Here is a 17,567-nt window from a genome sequence, read left to right on the forward strand (position 1 = left end):
GGGTTGAGGTTTCGGGAATTCGGGTCAGAATCGGGTTGGACCCGATGAACCCGAAAAGAAAACCGGTCGATTTCGGGTCAACCCGTGGTGACCTGATATGACCCGATATGACCCGTTTACGAATTAAAAATAATTTAATAAACATAAAAATAATTTTATCTAACTAAACTAAGTTATTCTTTTTTTCAAAGGCATTAATTACTTAATCCTAAACGAATTTATTTAATTTGTGTGAAGTTGAAATTATTGTACTTGGACAAATAATATATTATATTATTTTTCACTTTTGTATTGTTTTAATTTATTTTATATTTTGCTTGGGATAAAACACTTTTACGGTGTTTAATTTATTTTAGATTTGATTTGGAATCATTTATTTAAATTTTTATTACTTGATTATGTAATTAGTTTTGTGAGAAATTGATTTTATTAGAAATTACAGTGATAAATTAATAAATTAAAATTAAGTTTCGGGTCATTTCGGGTCGACCCGCCGCCCCGTAAACCTGAAATTTTCGGGTTCGGGTCAGCATACCTGACCCGTCACGGGTTGGCGGGTCGGGGTTCGGGTCAACAGATTTTCTGGCGGGTCTGTTGACCCGAACCCGACCCGCCAACCTGATTTGGACCCGAATTGCCACCCCTAACTGCAAGCGTGAAGGATTGATTTCATGATAATTTAGAGTTGCGGGATGAGGGAAAAAAACAGGGTGCAAATCAATAACAAAAAAAAATATAAAGTAAATAAATAAAAGGATAAGAGGAAAATGCTTGAATTGACGCTTAAAATGAATTTCGGTCTAGAAAAGCCACACTGCTTCGCAGGACGGGGTAGTTTAAAAGAATAACGCGAAAGGAACATGGCGGGTGCGATCATACCAGCACTAATGCACCGGATCCCATCAGAACTCCGAAGTTAAGCGTGCTTGGGCGAGAGTAGTACTAGGATGGGTGACCCCCTGGGAAGTCCTCGTGTTGCACCCCTCTCTTTTTTGTTTCGAAATCCAAATTTCCTATTCGTTCTTTATCCTGTAGTAATTTAGCTCCGTCGGAACGATTGCTTAATATTTTGCTTCTTGTCGAAGCGTGAAGGAGGATCTGAAGGCGCGAGACAAATCAGGAACGGTACGGCTCGATCAAAGCCCGGATCGTCGCTCAAATTTGTCGGCGCAAATGCATCACCGCAACTAGGGGTGGCAATTTTCGACACGACACGAACCTAACACGAAATTAATGGGTTTGGGTTGAGGTTTCGGGAATTCGGGTCAGAATCGGGTTGGACCCGATGAACCCGAAAAGAAAACCGGTCGATTTCGGGTCAACCCGTGGTGACCTGATATGACCCGATATGACCCGTTTACGAATTAAAAATAATTTAATAAACATAAAAATAATTTTATCTAACTAAACTAAGTTATTCTTTTTTTCAAAGGCATTAATTACTTAATCCTAAACGAATTTATTTAATTTGTGTGAAGTTGAAATTATTGTACTTGGACAAATAATATATTATATTATTTTTCACTTTTGTATTGTTTTAATTTATTTTATATTTTGCTTGGGATAAAACACTTTTACGGTGTTTAATTTATTTTAGATTTGATTTGGAATCATTTATTTAAATTTTTATTACTTGATTATGTAATTAGTTTTGTGAGAAATTGATTTTATTAGAAATTACAGTGATAAATTAATAAATTAAAATTAAGTTTCGGGTCATTTCGGGTCGACCCGCCGCCCCGTAAACCTGAAATTTTCGGGTTCGGGTCAGCATACCTGACCCGTCACGGGTTGGCGGGTCGGGGTTCGGGTCAACAGATTTTCTGGCGGGTCTGTTGACCCGAACCCGACCCGCCAACCTGATTTGGACCCGAATTGCCACCCCTAACTGCAAGCGTGAAGGATTGATTTCATGATAATTTAGAGTTGCGGGATGAGGGAAAAAAACAGGGTGCAAATCAATAACAAAAAAAAATATAAAGTAAATAAATAAAAGGATAAGAGGAAAATGCTTGAATTGACGCTTAAAATGAATTTCGGTCTAGAAAAGCCACACTGCTTCGCAGGACGGGGTAGTTTAAAAGAATAACGCGAAAGGAACATGGCGGGTGCGATCATACCAGCACTAATGCACCGGATCCCATCAGAACTCCGAAGTTAAGCGTGCTTGGGCGAGAGTAGTACTAGGATGGGTGACCCCCTGGGAAGTCCTCGTGTTGCACCCCTCTCTTTTTTGTTTCGAAATCCAAATTTCCTATTCGTTCTTTATCCTGTAGTAATTTAGCTCCGTCGGAACGATTGCTTAATATTTTGCTTCTTGTCGAAGCGTGAAGGAGGATCTGAAGGCGCGAGACAAATCAGGAACGGTACGGCTCGATCAAAGCCCGGATCGTCGCTCAAATTTGTCGGCGCAAATGCATCACCGCAACTAGGGGTGGCAATTTTCGACACGACACGAACCTAACACGAAATTAATGGGTTTGGGTTGAGGTTTCGGGAATTCGGGTCAGAATCGGGTTGGACCCGATGAACCCGAAAAGAAAACCGGTCGATTTCGGGTCAACCCGTGGTGACCTGATATGACCCGATATGACCCGTTTACGAATTAAAAATAATTTAATAAACATAAAAATAATTTTATCTAACTAAACTAAGTTATTCTTTTTTTCAAAGGCATTAATTACTTAATCCTAAACGAATTTATTTAATTTGTGTGAAGTTGAAATTATTGTACTTGGACAAATAATATATTATATTATTTTTCACTTTTGTATTGTTTTAATTTATTTTATATTTTGCTTGGGATAAAACACTTTTACGGTGTTTAATTTATTTTAGATTTGATTTGGAATCATTTATTTAAATTTTTATTACTTGATTATGTAATTAGTTTTGTGAGAAATTGATTTTATTAGAAATTACAGTGATAAATTAATAAATTAAAATTAAGTTTCGGGTCATTTCGGGTCGACCCGCCGCCCCGTAAACCTGAAATTTTCGGGTTCGGGTCAGCATACCTGACCCGTCACGGGTTGGCGGGTCGGGGTTCGGGTCAACAGATTTTCTGGCGGGTCTGTTGACCCGAACCCGACCCGCCAACCTGATTTGGACCCGAATTGCCACCCCTAACTGCAAGCGTGAAGGATTGATTTCATGATAATTTAGAGTTGCGGGATGAGGGAAAAAAACAGGGTGCAAATCAATAACAAAAAAAAATATAAAGTAAATAAATAAAAGGATAAGAGGAAAATGCTTGAATTGACGCTTAAAATGAATTTCGGTCTAGAAAAGCCACACTGCTTCGCAGGACGGGGTAGTTTAAAAGAATAACGCGAAAGGAACATGGCGGGTGCGATCATACCAGCACTAATGCACCGGATCCCATCAGAACTCCGAAGTTAAGCGTGCTTGGGCGAGAGTAGTACTAGGATGGGTGACCCCCTGGGAAGTCCTCGTGTTGCACCCCTCTCTTTTTTGTTTCGAAATCCAAATTTCCTATTCGTTCTTTATCCTGTAGTAATTTAGCTCCGTCGGAACGATTGCTTAATATTTTGCTTCTTGTCGAAGCGTGAAGGAGGATCTGAAGGCGCGAGACAAATCAGGAACGGTACGGCTCGATCAAAGCCCGGATCGTCGCTCAAATTTGTCGGCGCAAATGCATCACCGCAACTAGGGGTGGCAATTTTCGACACGACACGAACCTAACACGAAATTAATGGGTTTGGGTTGAGGTTTCGGGAATTCGGGTCAGAATCGGGTTGGACCCGATGAACCCGAAAAGAAAACCGGTCGATTTCGGGTCAACCCGTGGTGACCTGATATGACCCGATATGACCCGTTTACGAATTAAAAATAATTTAATAAACATAAAAATAATTTTATCTAACTAAACTAAGTTATTCTTTTTTTCAAAGGCATTAATTACTTAATCCTAAACGAATTTATTTAATTTGTGTGAAGTTGAAATTATTGTACTTGGACAAATAATATATTATATTATTTTTCACTTTTGTATTGTTTTAATTTATTTTATATTTTGCTTGGGATAAAACACTTTTACGGTGTTTAATTTATTTTAGATTTGATTTGGAATCATTTATTTAAATTTTTATTACTTGATTATGTAATTAGTTTTGTGAGAAATTGATTTTATTAGAAATTACAGTGATAAATTAATAAATTAAAATTAAGTTTCGGGTCATTTCGGGTCGACCCGCCGCCCCGTAAACCTGAAATTTTCGGGTTCGGGTCAGCATACCTGACCCGTCACGGGTTGGCGGGTCGGGGTTCGGGTCAACAGATTTTCTGGCGGGTCTGTTGACCCGAACCCGACCCGCCAACCTGATTTGGACCCGAATTGCCACCCCTAACTGCAAGCGTGAAGGATTGATTTCATGATAATTTAGAGTTGCGGGATGAGGGAAAAAAACAGGGTGCAAATCAATAACAAAAAAAAATATAAAGTAAATAAATAAAAGGATAAGAGGAAAATGCTTGAATTGACGCTTAAAATGAATTTCGGTCTAGAAAAGCCACACTGCTTCGCAGGACGGGGTAGTTTAAAAGAATAACGCGAAAGGAACATGGCGGGTGCGATCATACCAGCACTAATGCACCGGATCCCATCAGAACTCCGAAGTTAAGCGTGCTTGGGCGAGAGTAGTACTAGGATGGGTGACCCCCTGGGAAGTCCTCGTGTTGCACCCCTCTCTTTTTTGTTTCGAAATCCAAATTTCCTATTCGTTCTTTATCCTGTAGTAATTTAGCTCCGTCGGAACGATTGCTTAATATTTTGCTTCTTGTCGAAGCGTGAAGGAGGATCTGAAGGCGCGAGACAAATCAGGAACGGTACGGCTCGATCAAAGCCCGGATCGTCGCTCAAATTTGTCGGCGCAAATGCATCACCGCAACTAGGGGTGGCAATTTTCGACACGACACGAACCTAACACGAAATTAATGGGTTTGGGTTGAGGTTTCGGGAATTCGGGTCAGAATCGGGTTGGACCCGATGAACCCGAAAAGAAAACCGGTCGATTTCGGGTCAACCCGTGGTGACCTGATATGACCCGATATGACCCGTTTACGAATTAAAAATAATTTAATAAACATAAAAATAATTTTATCTAACTAAACTAAGTTATTCTTTTTTTCAAAGGCATTAATTACTTAATCCTAAACGAATTTATTTAATTTGTGTGAAGTTGAAATTATTGTACTTGGACAAATAATATATTATATTATTTTTCACTTTTGTATTGTTTTAATTTATTTTATATTTTGCTTGGGATAAAACACTTTTACGGTGTTTAATTTATTTTAGATTTGATTTGGAATCATTTATTTAAATTTTTATTACTTGATTATGTAATTAGTTTTGTGAGAAATTGATTTTATTAGAAATTACAGTGATAAATTAATAAATTAAAATTAAGTTTCGGGTCATTTCGGGTCGACCCGCCGCCCCGTAAACCTGAAATTTTCGGGTTCGGGTCAGCATACCTGACCCGTCACGGGTTGGCGGGTCGGGGTTCGGGTCAACAGATTTTCTGGCGGGTCTGTTGACCCGAACCCGACCCGCCAACCTGATTTGGACCCGAATTGCCACCCCTAACTGCAAGCGTGAAGGATTGATTTCATGATAATTTAGAGTTGCGGGATGAGGGAAAAAAACAGGGTGCAAATCAATAACAAAAAAAAATATAAAGTAAATAAATAAAAGGATAAGAGGAAAATGCTTGAATTGACGCTTAAAATGAATTTCGGTCTAGAAAAGCCACACTGCTTCGCAGGACGGGGTAGTTTAAAAGAATAACGCGAAAGGAACATGGCGGGTGCGATCATACCAGCACTAATGCACCGGATCCCATCAGAACTCCGAAGTTAAGCGTGCTTGGGCGAGAGTAGTACTAGGATGGGTGACCCCCTGGGAAGTCCTCGTGTTGCACCCCTCTCTTTTTTGTTTCGAAATCCAAATTTCCTATTCGTTCTTTATCCTGTAGTAATTTAGCTCCGTCGGAACGATTGCTTAATATTTTGCTTCTTGTCGAAGCGTGAAGGAGGATCTGAAGGCGCGAGACAAATCAGGAACGGTACGGCTCGATCAAAGCCCGGATCGTCGCTCAAATTTGTCGGCGCAAATGCATCACCGCAACTAGGGGTGGCAATTTTCGACACGACACGAACCTAACACGAAATTAATGGGTTTGGGTTGAGGTTTCGGGAATTCGGGTCAGAATCGGGTTGGACCCGATGAACCCGAAAAGAAAACCGGTCGATTTCGGGTCAACCCGTGGTGACCTGATATGACCCGATATGACCCGTTTACGAATTAAAAATAATTTAATAAACATAAAAATAATTTTATCTAACTAAACTAAGTTATTCTTTTTTTCAAAGGCATTAATTACTTAATCCTAAACGAATTTATTTAATTTGTGTGAAGTTGAAATTATTGTACTTGGACAAATAATATATTATATTATTTTTCACTTTTGTATTGTTTTAATTTATTTTATATTTTGCTTGGGATAAAACACTTTTACGGTGTTTAATTTATTTTAGATTTGATTTGGAATCATTTATTTAAATTTTTATTACTTGATTATGTAATTAGTTTTGTGAGAAATTGATTTTATTAGAAATTACAGTGATAAATTAATAAATTAAAATTAAGTTTCGGGTCATTTCGGGTCGACCCGCCGCCCCGTAAACCTGAAATTTTCGGGTTCGGGTCAGCATACCTGACCCGTCACGGGTTGGCGGGTCGGGGTTCGGGTCAACAGATTTTCTGGCGGGTCTGTTGACCCGAACCCGACCCGCCAACCTGATTTGGACCCGAATTGCCACCCCTAACTGCAAGCGTGAAGGATTGATTTCATGATAATTTAGAGTTGCGGGATGAGGGAAAAAAACAGGGTGCAAATCAATAACAAAAAAAAATATAAAGTAAATAAATAAAAGGATAAGAGGAAAATGCTTGAATTGACGCTTAAAATGAATTTCGGTCTAGAAAAGCCACACTGCTTCGCAGGACGGGGTAGTTTAAAAGAATAACGCGAAAGGAACATGGCGGGTGCGATCATACCAGCACTAATGCACCGGATCCCATCAGAACTCCGAAGTTAAGCGTGCTTGGGCGAGAGTAGTACTAGGATGGGTGACCCCCTGGGAAGTCCTCGTGTTGCACCCCTCTCTTTTTTGTTTCGAAATCCAAATTTCCTATTCGTTCTTTATCCTGTAGTAATTTAGCTCCGTCGGAACGATTGCTTAATATTTTGCTTCTTGTCGAAGCGTGAAGGAGGATCTGAAGGCGCGAGACAAATCAGGAACGGTACGGCTCGATCAAAGCCCGGATCGTCGCTCAAATTTGTCGGCGCAAATGCATCACCGCAACTAGGGGTGGCAATTTTCGACACGACACGAACCTAACACGAAATTAATGGGTTTGGGTTGAGGTTTCGGGAATTCGGGTCAGAATCGGGTTGGACCCGATGAACCCGAAAAGAAAACCGGTCGATTTCGGGTCAACCCGTGGTGACCTGATATGACCCGATATGACCCGTTTACGAATTAAAAATAATTTAATAAACATAAAAATAATTTTATCTAACTAAACTAAGTTATTCTTTTTTTCAAAGGCATTAATTACTTAATCCTAAACGAATTTATTTAATTTGTGTGAAGTTGAAATTATTGTACTTGGACAAATAATATATTATATTATTTTTCACTTTTGTATTGTTTTAATTTATTTTATATTTTGCTTGGGATAAAACACTTTTACGGTGTTTAATTTATTTTAGATTTGATTTGGAATCATTTATTTAAATTTTTATTACTTGATTATGTAATTAGTTTTGTGAGAAATTGATTTTATTAGAAATTACAGTGATAAATTAATAAATTAAAATTAAGTTTCGGGTCATTTCGGGTCGACCCGCCGCCCCGTAAACCTGAAATTTTCGGGTTCGGGTCAGCATACCTGACCCGTCACGGGTTGGCGGGTCGGGGTTCGGGTCAACAGATTTTCTGGCGGGTCTGTTGACCCGAACCCGACCCGCCAACCTGATTTGGACCCGAATTGCCACCCCTAACTGCAAGCGTGAAGGATTGATTTCATGATAATTTAGAGTTGCGGGATGAGGGAAAAAAACAGGGTGCAAATCAATAACAAAAAAAAATATAAAGTAAATAAATAAAAGGATAAGAGGAAAATGCTTGAATTGACGCTTAAAATGAATTTCGGTCTAGAAAAGCCACACTGCTTCGCAGGACGGGGTAGTTTAAAAGAATAACGCGAAAGGAACATGGCGGGTGCGATCATACCAGCACTAATGCACCGGATCCCATCAGAACTCCGAAGTTAAGCGTGCTTGGGCGAGAGTAGTACTAGGATGGGTGACCCCCTGGGAAGTCCTCGTGTTGCACCCCTCTCTTTTTTGTTTCGAAATCCAAATTTCCTATTCGTTCTTTATCCTGTAGTAATTTAGCTCCGTCGGAACGATTGCTTAATATTTTGCTTCTTGTCGAAGCGTGAAGGAGGATCTGAAGGCGCGAGACAAATCAGGAACGGTACGGCTCGATCAAAGCCCGGATCGTCGCTCAAATTTGTCGGCGCAAATGCATCACCGCAACTAGGGGTGGCAATTTTCGACACGACACGAACCTAACACGAAATTAATGGGTTTGGGTTGAGGTTTCGGGAATTCGGGTCAGAATCGGGTTGGACCCGATGAACCCGAAAAGAAAACCGGTCGATTTCGGGTCAACCCGTGGTGACCTGATATGACCCGATATGACCCGTTTACGAATTAAAAATAATTTAATAAACATAAAAATAATTTTATCTAACTAAACTAAGTTATTCTTTTTTTCAAAGGCATTAATTACTTAATCCTAAACGAATTTATTTAATTTGTGTGAAGTTGAAATTATTGTACTTGGACAAATAATATATTATATTATTTTTCACTTTTGTATTGTTTTAATTTATTTTATATTTTGCTTGGGATAAAACACTTTTACGGTGTTTAATTTATTTTAGATTTGATTTGGAATCATTTATTTAAATTTTTATTACTTGATTATGTAATTAGTTTTGTGAGAAATTGATTTTATTAGAAATTACAGTGATAAATTAATAAATTAAAATTAAGTTTCGGGTCATTTCGGGTCGACCCGCCGCCCCGTAAACCTGAAATTTTCGGGTTCGGGTCAGCATACCTGACCCGTCACGGGTTGGCGGGTCGGGGTTCGGGTCAACAGATTTTCTGGCGGGTCTGTTGACCCGAACCCGACCCGCCAACCTGATTTGGACCCGAATTGCCACCCCTAACTGCAAGCGTGAAGGATTGATTTCATGATAATTTAGAGTTGCGGGATGAGGGAAAAAAACAGGGTGCAAATCAATAACAAAAAAAAATATAAAGTAAATAAATAAAAGGATAAGAGGAAAATGCTTGAATTGACGCTTAAAATGAATTTCGGTCTAGAAAAGCCACACTGCTTCGCAGGACGGGGTAGTTTAAAAGAATAACGCGAAAGGAACATGGCGGGTGCGATCATACCAGCACTAATGCACCGGATCCCATCAGAACTCCGAAGTTAAGCGTGCTTGGGCGAGAGTAGTACTAGGATGGGTGACCCCCTGGGAAGTCCTCGTGTTGCACCCCTCTCTTTTTTGTTTCGAAATCCAAATTTCCTATTCGTTCTTTATCCTGTAGTAATTTAGCTCCGTCGGAACGATTGCTTAATATTTTGCTTCTTGTCGAAGCGTGAAGGAGGATCTGAAGGCGCGAGACAAATCAGGAACGGTACGGCTCGATCAAAGCCCGGATCGTCGCTCAAATTTGTCGGCGCAAATGCATCACCGCAACTAGGGGTGGCAATTTTCGACACGACACGAACCTAACACGAAATTAATGGGTTTGGGTTGAGGTTTCGGGAATTCGGGTCAGAATCGGGTTGGACCCGATGAACCCGAAAAGAAAACCGGTCGATTTCGGGTCAACCCGTGGTGACCTGATATGACCCGATATGACCCGTTTACGAATTAAAAATAATTTAATAAACATAAAAATAATTTTATCTAACTAAACTAAGTTATTCTTTTTTTCAAAGGCATTAATTACTTAATCCTAAACGAATTTATTTAATTTGTGTGAAGTTGAAATTATTGTACTTGGACAAATAATATATTATATTATTTTTCACTTTTGTATTGTTTTAATTTATTTTATATTTTGCTTGGGATAAAACACTTTTACGGTGTTTAATTTATTTTAGATTTGATTTGGAATCATTTATTTAAATTTTTATTACTTGATTATGTAATTAGTTTTGTGAGAAATTGATTTTATTAGAAATTACAGTGATAAATTAATAAATTAAAATTAAGTTTCGGGTCATTTCGGGTCGACCCGCCGCCCCGTAAACCTGAAATTTTCGGGTTCGGGTCAGCATACCTGACCCGTCACGGGTTGGCGGGTCGGGGTTCGGGTCAACAGATTTTCTGGCGGGTCTGTTGACCCGAACCCGACCCGCCAACCTGATTTGGACCCGAATTGCCACCCCTAACTGCAAGCGTGAAGGATTGATTTCATGATAATTTAGAGTTGCGGGATGAGGGAAAAAAACAGGGTGCAAATCAATAACAAAAAAAAATATAAAGTAAATAAATAAAAGGATAAGAGGAAAATGCTTGAATTGACGCTTAAAATGAATTTCGGTCTAGAAAAGCCACACTGCTTCGCAGGACGGGGTAGTTTAAAAGAATAACGCGAAAGGAACATGGCGGGTGCGATCATACCAGCACTAATGCACCGGATCCCATCAGAACTCCGAAGTTAAGCGTGCTTGGGCGAGAGTAGTACTAGGATGGGTGACCCCCTGGGAAGTCCTCGTGTTGCACCCCTCTCTTTTTTGTTTCGAAATCCAAATTTCCTATTCGTTCTTTATCCTGTAGTAATTTAGCTCCGTCGGAACGATTGCTTAATATTTTGCTTCTTGTCGAAGCGTGAAGGAGGATCTGAAGGCGCGAGACAAATCAGGAACGGTACGGCTCGATCAAAGCCCGGATCGTCGCTCAAATTTGTCGGCGCAAATGCATCACCGCAACTAGGGGTGGCAATTTTCGACACGACACGAACCTAACACGAAATTAATGGGTTTGGGTTGAGGTTTCGGGAATTCGGGTCAGAATCGGGTTGGACCCGATGAACCCGAAAAGAAAACCGGTCGATTTCGGGTCAACCCGTGGTGACCTGATATGACCCGATATGACCCGTTTACGAATTAAAAATAATTTAATAAACATAAAAATAATTTTATCTAACTAAACTAAGTTATTCTTTTTTTCAAAGGCATTAATTACTTAATCCTAAACGAATTTATTTAATTTGTGTGAAGTTGAAATTATTGTACTTGGACAAATAATATATTATATTATTTTTCACTTTTGTATTGTTTTAATTTATTTTATATTTTGCTTGGGATAAAACACTTTTACGGTGTTTAATTTATTTTAGATTTGATTTGGAATCATTTATTTAAATTTTTATTACTTGATTATGTAATTAGTTTTGTGAGAAATTGATTTTATTAGAAATTACAGTGATAAATTAATAAATTAAAATTAAGTTTCGGGTCATTTCGGGTCGACCCGCCGCCCCGTAAACCTGAAATTTTCGGGTTCGGGTCAGCATACCTGACCCGTCACGGGTTGGCGGGTCGGGGTTCGGGTCAACAGATTTTCTGGCGGGTCTGTTGACCCGAACCCGACCCGCCAACCTGATTTGGACCCGAATTGCCACCCCTAACTGCAAGCGTGAAGGATTGATTTCATGATAATTTAGAGTTGCGGGATGAGGGAAAAAAACAGGGTGCAAATCAATAACAAAAAAAAATATAAAGTAAATAAATAAAAGGATAAGAGGAAAATGCTTGAATTGACGCTTAAAATGAATTTCGGTCTAGAAAAGCCACACTGCTTCGCAGGACGGGGTAGTTTAAAAGAATAACGCGAAAGGAACATGGCGGGTGCGATCATACCAGCACTAATGCACCGGATCCCATCAGAACTCCGAAGTTAAGCGTGCTTGGGCGAGAGTAGTACTAGGATGGGTGACCCCCTGGGAAGTCCTCGTGTTGCACCCCTCTCTTTTTTGTTTCGAAATCCAAATTTCCTATTCGTTCTTTATCCTGTAGTAATTTAGCTCCGTCGGAACGATTGCTTAATATTTTGCTTCTTGTCGAAGCGTGAAGGAGGATCTGAAGGCGCGAGACAAATCAGGAACGGTACGGCTCGATCAAAGCCCGGATCGTCGCTCAAATTTGTCGGCGCAAATGCATCACCGCAACTAGGGGTGGCAATTTTCGACACGACACGAACCTAACACGAAATTAATGGGTTTGGGTTGAGGTTTCGGGAATTCGGGTCAGAATCGGGTTGGACCCGATGAACCCGAAAAGAAAACCGGTCGATTTCGGGTCAACCCGTGGTGACCTGATATGACCCGATATGACCCGTTTACGAATTAAAAATAATTTAATAAACATAAAAATAATTTTATCTAACTAAACTAAGTTATTCTTTTTTTCAAAGGCATTAATTACTTAATCCTAAACGAATTTATTTAATTTGTGTGAAGTTGAAATTATTGTACTTGGACAAATAATATATTATATTATTTTTCACTTTTGTATTGTTTTAATTTATTTTATATTTTGCTTGGGATAAAACACTTTTACGGTGTTTAATTTATTTTAGATTTGATTTGGAATCATTTATTTAAATTTTTATTACTTGATTATGTAATTAGTTTTGTGAGAAATTGATTTTATTAGAAATTACAGTGATAAATTAATAAATTAAAATTAAGTTTCGGGTCATTTCGGGTCGACCCGCCGCCCCGTAAACCTGAAATTTTCGGGTTCGGGTCAGCATACCTGACCCGTCACGGGTTGGCGGGTCGGGGTTCGGGTCAACAGATTTTCTGGCGGGTCTGTTGACCCGAACCCGACCCGCCAACCTGATTTGGACCCGAATTGCCACCCCTAACTGCAAGCGTGAAGGATTGATTTCATGATAATTTAGAGTTGCGGGATGAGGGAAAAAAACAGGGTGCAAATCAATAACAAAAAAAAATATAAAGTAAATAAATAAAAGGATAAGAGGAAAATGCTTGAATTGACGCTTAAAATGAATTTCGGTCTAGAAAAGCCACACTGCTTCGCAGGACGGGGTAGTTTAAAAGAATAACGCGAAAGGAACATGGCGGGTGCGATCATACCAGCACTAATGCACCGGATCCCATCAGAACTCCGAAGTTAAGCGTGCTTGGGCGAGAGTAGTACTAGGATGGGTGACCCCCTGGGAAGTCCTCGTGTTGCACCCCTCTCTTTTTTGTTTCGAAATCCAAATTTCCTATTCGTTCTTTATCCTGTAGTAATTTAGCTCCGTCGGAACGATTGCTTAATATTTTGCTTCTTGTCGAAGCGTGAAGGAGGATCTGAAGGCGCGAGACAAATCAGGAACGGTACGGCTCGATCAAAGCCCGGATCGTCGCTCAAATTTGTCGGCGCAAATGCATCACCGCAACTAGGGGTGGCAATTTTCGACACGACACGAACCTAACACGAAATTAATGGGTTTGGGTTGAGGTTTCGGGAATTCGGGTCAGAATCGGGTTGGACCCGATGAACCCGAAAAGAAAACCGGTCGATTTCGGGTCAACCCGTGGTGACCTGATATGACCCGATATGACCCGTTTACGAATTAAAAATAATTTAATAAACATAAAAATAATTTTATCTAACTAAACTAAGTTATTCTTTTTTTCAAAGGCATTAATTACTTAATCCTAAACGAATTTATTTAATTTGTGTGAAGTTGAAATTATTGTACTTGGACAAATAATATATTATATTATTTTTCACTTTTGTATTGTTTTAATTTATTTTATATTTTGCTTGGGATAAAACACTTTTACGGTGTTTAATTTATTTTAGATTTGATTTGGAATCATTTATTTAAATTTTTATTACTTGATTATGTAATTAGTTTTGTGAGAAATTGATTTTATTAGAAATTACAGTGATAAATTAATAAATTAAAATTAAGTTTCGGGTCATTTCGGGTCGACCCGCCGCCCCGTAAACCTGAAATTTTCGGGTTCGGGTCAGCATACCTGACCCGTCACGGGTTGGCGGGTCGGGGTTCGGGTCAACAGATTTTCTGGCGGGTCTGTTGACCCGAACCCGACCCGCCAACCTGATTTGGACCCGAATTGCCACCCCTAACTGCAAGCGTGAAGGATTGATTTCATGATAATTTAGAGTTGCGGGATGAGGGAAAAAAACAGGGTGCAAATCAATAACAAAAAAAAATATAAAGTAAATAAATAAAAGGATAAGAGGAAAATGCTTGAATTGACGCTTAAAATGAATTTCGGTCTAGAAAAGCCACACTGCTTCGCAGGACGGGGTAGTTTAAAAGAATAACGCGAAAGGAACATGGCGGGTGCGATCATACCAGCACTAATGCACCGGATCCCATCAGAACTCCGAAGTTAAGCGTGCTTGGGCGAGAGTAGTACTAGGATGGGTGACCCCCTGGGAAGTCCTCGTGTTGCACCCCTCTCTTTTTTGTTTCGAAATCCAAATTTCCTATTCGTTCTTTATCCTGTAGTAATTTAGCTCCGTCGGAACGATTGCTTAATATTTTGCTTCTTGTCGAAGCGTGAAGGAGGATCTGAAGGCGCGAGACAAATCAGGAACGGTACGGCTCGATCAAAGCCCGGATCGTCGCTCAAATTTGTCGGCGCAAATGCATCACCGCAACTAGGGGTGGCAATTTTCGACACGACACGAACCTAACACGAAATTAATGGGTTTGGGTTGAGGTTTCGGGAATTCGGGTCAGAATCGGGTTGGACCCGATGAACCCGAAAAGAAAACCGGTCGATTTCGGGTCAACCCGTGGTGACCTGATATGACCCGATATGACCCGTTTACGAATTAAAAATAATTTAATAAACATAAAAATAATTTTATCTAACTAAACTAAGTTATTCTTTTTTTCAAAGGCATTAATTACTTAATCCTAAACGAATTTATTTAATTTGTGTGAAGTTGAAATTATTGTACTTGGACAAATAATATATTATATTATTTTTCACTTTTGTATTGTTTTAATTTATTTTATATTTTGCTTGGGATAAAACACTTTTACGGTGTTTAATTTATTTTAGATTTGATTTGGAATCATTTATTTAAATTTTTATTACTTGATTATGTAATTAGTTTTGTGAGAAATTGATTTTATTAGAAATTACAGTGATAAATTAATAAATTAAAATTAAGTTTCGGGTCATTTCGGGTCGACCCGCCGCCCCGTAAACCTGAAATTTTCGGGTTCGGGTCAGCATACCTGACCCGTCACGGGTTGGCGGGTCGGGGTTCGGGTCAACAGATTTTCTGGCGGGTCTGTTGACCCGAACCCGACCCGCCAACCTGATTTGGACCCGAATTGCCACCCCTAACTGCAAGCGTGAAGGATTGATTTCATGATAATTTAGAGTTGCGGGATGAGGGAAAAAAACAGGGTGCAAATCAATAACAAAAAAAAATATAAAGTAAATAAATAAAAGGATAAGAGGAAAATGCTTGAATTGACGCTTAAAATGAATTTCGGTCTAGAAAAGCCACACTGCTTCGCAGGACGGGGTAGTTTAAAAGAATAACGCGAAAGGAACATGGCGGGTGCGATCATACCAGCACTAATGCACCGGATCCCATCAGAACTCCGAAGTTAAGCGTGCTTGGGCGAGAGTAGTACTAGGATGGGTGACCCCCTGGGAAGTCCTCGTGTTGCACCCCTCTCTTTTTTGTTTCGAAATCCAAATTTCCTATTCGTTCTTTATCCTGTAGTAATTTAGCTCCGTCGGAACGATTGCTTAATATTTTGCTTCTTGTCGAAGCGTGAAGGAGGATCTGAAGGCGCGAGACAAATCAGGAACGGTACGGCTCGATCAAAGCCCGGATCGTCGCTCAAATTTGTCGGCGCAAATGCATCACCGCAACTAGGGGTGGCAATTTTCGACACGACACGAACCTAACACGAAATTAATGGGTTTGGGTTGAGGTTTCGGGAATTCGGGTCAGAATCGGGTTGGACCCGATGAACCCGAAAAGAAAACCGGTCGATTTCGGGTCAACCCGTGGTGACCTGATATGACCCGATATGACCCGTTTACGAATTAAAAATAATTTAATAAACATAAAAATAATTTTATCTAACTAAACTAAGTTATTCTTTTTTTCAAAGGCATTAATTACTTAATCCTAAACGAATTTATTTAATTTGTGTGAAGTTGAAATTATTGTACTTGGACAAATAATATATTATATTATTTTTCACTTTTGTATTGTTTTAATTTATTTTATATTTTGCTTGGGATAAAACACTTTTACGGTGTTTAATTTATTTTAGATTTGATTTGGAATCATTTATTTAAATTTTTATTACTTGATTATGTAATTAGTTTTGTGAGAAATTGATTTTATTAGAAATTACAGTGATAAATTAATAAATTAAAATTAAGTTTCGGGTCATTTCGGGTCGACCCGCCGCCCCGTAAACCTGAAATTTTCGGGTTCGGGTCAGCATACCTGACCCGTCACGGGTTGGCGGGTCGGGGTTCGGGTCAACAGATTTTCTGGCGGGTCTGTTGACCCGAACCCGACCCGCCAACCTGATTTGGACCCGAATTGCCACCCCTAACTGCAAGCGTGAAGGATTGATTTCATGATAATTTAGAGTTGCGGGATGAGGGAAAAAAACAGGGTGCAAATCAATAACAAAAAAAAATATAAAGTAAATAAATAAAAGGATAAGAGGAAAATGCTTGAATTGACGCTTAAAATGAATTTCGGTCTAGAAAAGCCACACTGCTTCGCAGGACGGGGTAGTTTAAAAGAATAACGCGAAAGGAACATGGCGGGTGCGATCATACCAGCACTAATGCACCGGATCCCATCAGAACTCCGAAGTTAAGCGTGCTTGGGCGAGAGTAGTACTAGGATGGGTGACCCCCTGGGAAGTCCTCGTGTTGCACCCCTCTCTTTTTTGTTTCGAAATCCAAATTTCCTATTCGTTCTTTATCCTGTAGTAATTTAGCTCCGTCGGAACGATTGCTTAATATTTTGCTTCTTGTCGAAGCGTGAAGGAGGATCTGAAGGCGCGAGACAAATCAGGAACGGTACGGCTCGATCAAAGCCCGGATCGTCGCTCAAATTTGTCGGCGCAAATGCATCACCGCAACTAGGGGTGGCAATTTTCGACACGACACGAACCTAACACGAAATTAATGGGTTTGGGTTGAGGTTTCGGGAATTCGGGTCAGAATCGGGTTGGACCCGATGAACCCGAAAAGAAAACCGGTCGATTTCGGGTCAACCCGTGGTGACCTGATATGACCCGATATGACCCGTTTACGAATTAAAAATAATTTAATAAACATAAAAATAATTTTATCTAACTAAACTAAGTTATTCTTTTTTTCAAAGGC

General features: G+C 39.6%; 14 non-coding genes across 14 annotated transcripts; all 14 read left to right on the top strand.

Annotated features, from left to right (window-relative positions):
- The first annotated feature begins 865 nt into the window (after window positions 1–865).
- LOC140029373 (5S ribosomal RNA) lies at window positions 866–984 on the top strand. Its single transcript, XR_011833277.1, has one exon. It is a non-coding gene; the product is annotated as a 5S ribosomal RNA (ribosomal RNA).
- Window positions 985–2,106: 1,122 nt separating this feature from the next.
- Window positions 2,107–2,225, top strand: LOC140029375 (5S ribosomal RNA). Its single transcript, XR_011833279.1, has one exon. It is a non-coding gene; the product is annotated as a 5S ribosomal RNA (ribosomal RNA).
- Window positions 2,226–3,347: 1,122 nt separating this feature from the next.
- On the top strand, window positions 3,348–3,466 carry LOC140029376 (5S ribosomal RNA). Its single transcript, XR_011833280.1, has one exon. It is a non-coding gene; the product is annotated as a 5S ribosomal RNA (ribosomal RNA).
- Window positions 3,467–4,588: 1,122 nt separating this feature from the next.
- Window positions 4,589–4,707, top strand: LOC140029377 (5S ribosomal RNA). Its single transcript, XR_011833281.1, has one exon. It is a non-coding gene; the product is annotated as a 5S ribosomal RNA (ribosomal RNA).
- A 1,122-nt stretch (window positions 4,708–5,829) lies between these two features.
- On the top strand, window positions 5,830–5,948 carry LOC140029378 (5S ribosomal RNA). Its single transcript, XR_011833282.1, has one exon. It is a non-coding gene; the product is annotated as a 5S ribosomal RNA (ribosomal RNA).
- A 1,122-nt stretch (window positions 5,949–7,070) lies between these two features.
- Window positions 7,071–7,189, top strand: LOC140029379 (5S ribosomal RNA). Its single transcript, XR_011833283.1, has one exon. It is a non-coding gene; the product is annotated as a 5S ribosomal RNA (ribosomal RNA).
- Window positions 7,190–8,311: 1,122 nt separating this feature from the next.
- LOC140029380 (5S ribosomal RNA) lies at window positions 8,312–8,430 on the top strand. Its single transcript, XR_011833284.1, has one exon. It is a non-coding gene; the product is annotated as a 5S ribosomal RNA (ribosomal RNA).
- Window positions 8,431–9,552: 1,122 nt separating this feature from the next.
- On the top strand, window positions 9,553–9,671 carry LOC140029381 (5S ribosomal RNA). Its single transcript, XR_011833285.1, has one exon. It is a non-coding gene; the product is annotated as a 5S ribosomal RNA (ribosomal RNA).
- A 1,122-nt stretch (window positions 9,672–10,793) lies between these two features.
- LOC140029382 (5S ribosomal RNA) lies at window positions 10,794–10,912 on the top strand. The gene has a single exon (XR_011833286.1). It is a non-coding gene; the product is annotated as a 5S ribosomal RNA (ribosomal RNA).
- A 1,122-nt stretch (window positions 10,913–12,034) lies between these two features.
- On the top strand, window positions 12,035–12,153 carry LOC140029383 (5S ribosomal RNA). Its single transcript, XR_011833288.1, has one exon. It is a non-coding gene; the product is annotated as a 5S ribosomal RNA (ribosomal RNA).
- Window positions 12,154–13,275: 1,122 nt separating this feature from the next.
- Window positions 13,276–13,394, top strand: LOC140029384 (5S ribosomal RNA). Its single transcript, XR_011833289.1, has one exon. It is a non-coding gene; the product is annotated as a 5S ribosomal RNA (ribosomal RNA).
- A 1,122-nt stretch (window positions 13,395–14,516) lies between these two features.
- Window positions 14,517–14,635, top strand: LOC140029386 (5S ribosomal RNA). The gene has a single exon (XR_011833291.1). It is a non-coding gene; the product is annotated as a 5S ribosomal RNA (ribosomal RNA).
- A 1,122-nt stretch (window positions 14,636–15,757) lies between these two features.
- On the top strand, window positions 15,758–15,876 carry LOC140029387 (5S ribosomal RNA). The gene has a single exon (XR_011833292.1). It is a non-coding gene; the product is annotated as a 5S ribosomal RNA (ribosomal RNA).
- A 1,122-nt stretch (window positions 15,877–16,998) lies between these two features.
- On the top strand, window positions 16,999–17,117 carry LOC140029388 (5S ribosomal RNA). The gene has a single exon (XR_011833293.1). It is a non-coding gene; the product is annotated as a 5S ribosomal RNA (ribosomal RNA).
- The last annotated feature ends 450 nt before the right edge of the window (window positions 17,118–17,567 follow it).

Source organism: Coffea arabica, chromosome 11e (assembly GCF_036785885.1).
Source record: "Coffea arabica cultivar ET-39 chromosome 11e, Coffea Arabica ET-39 HiFi, whole genome shotgun sequence".
NCBI lineage: Eukaryota > Viridiplantae > Streptophyta > Magnoliopsida > Gentianales > Rubiaceae > Coffea > Coffea arabica.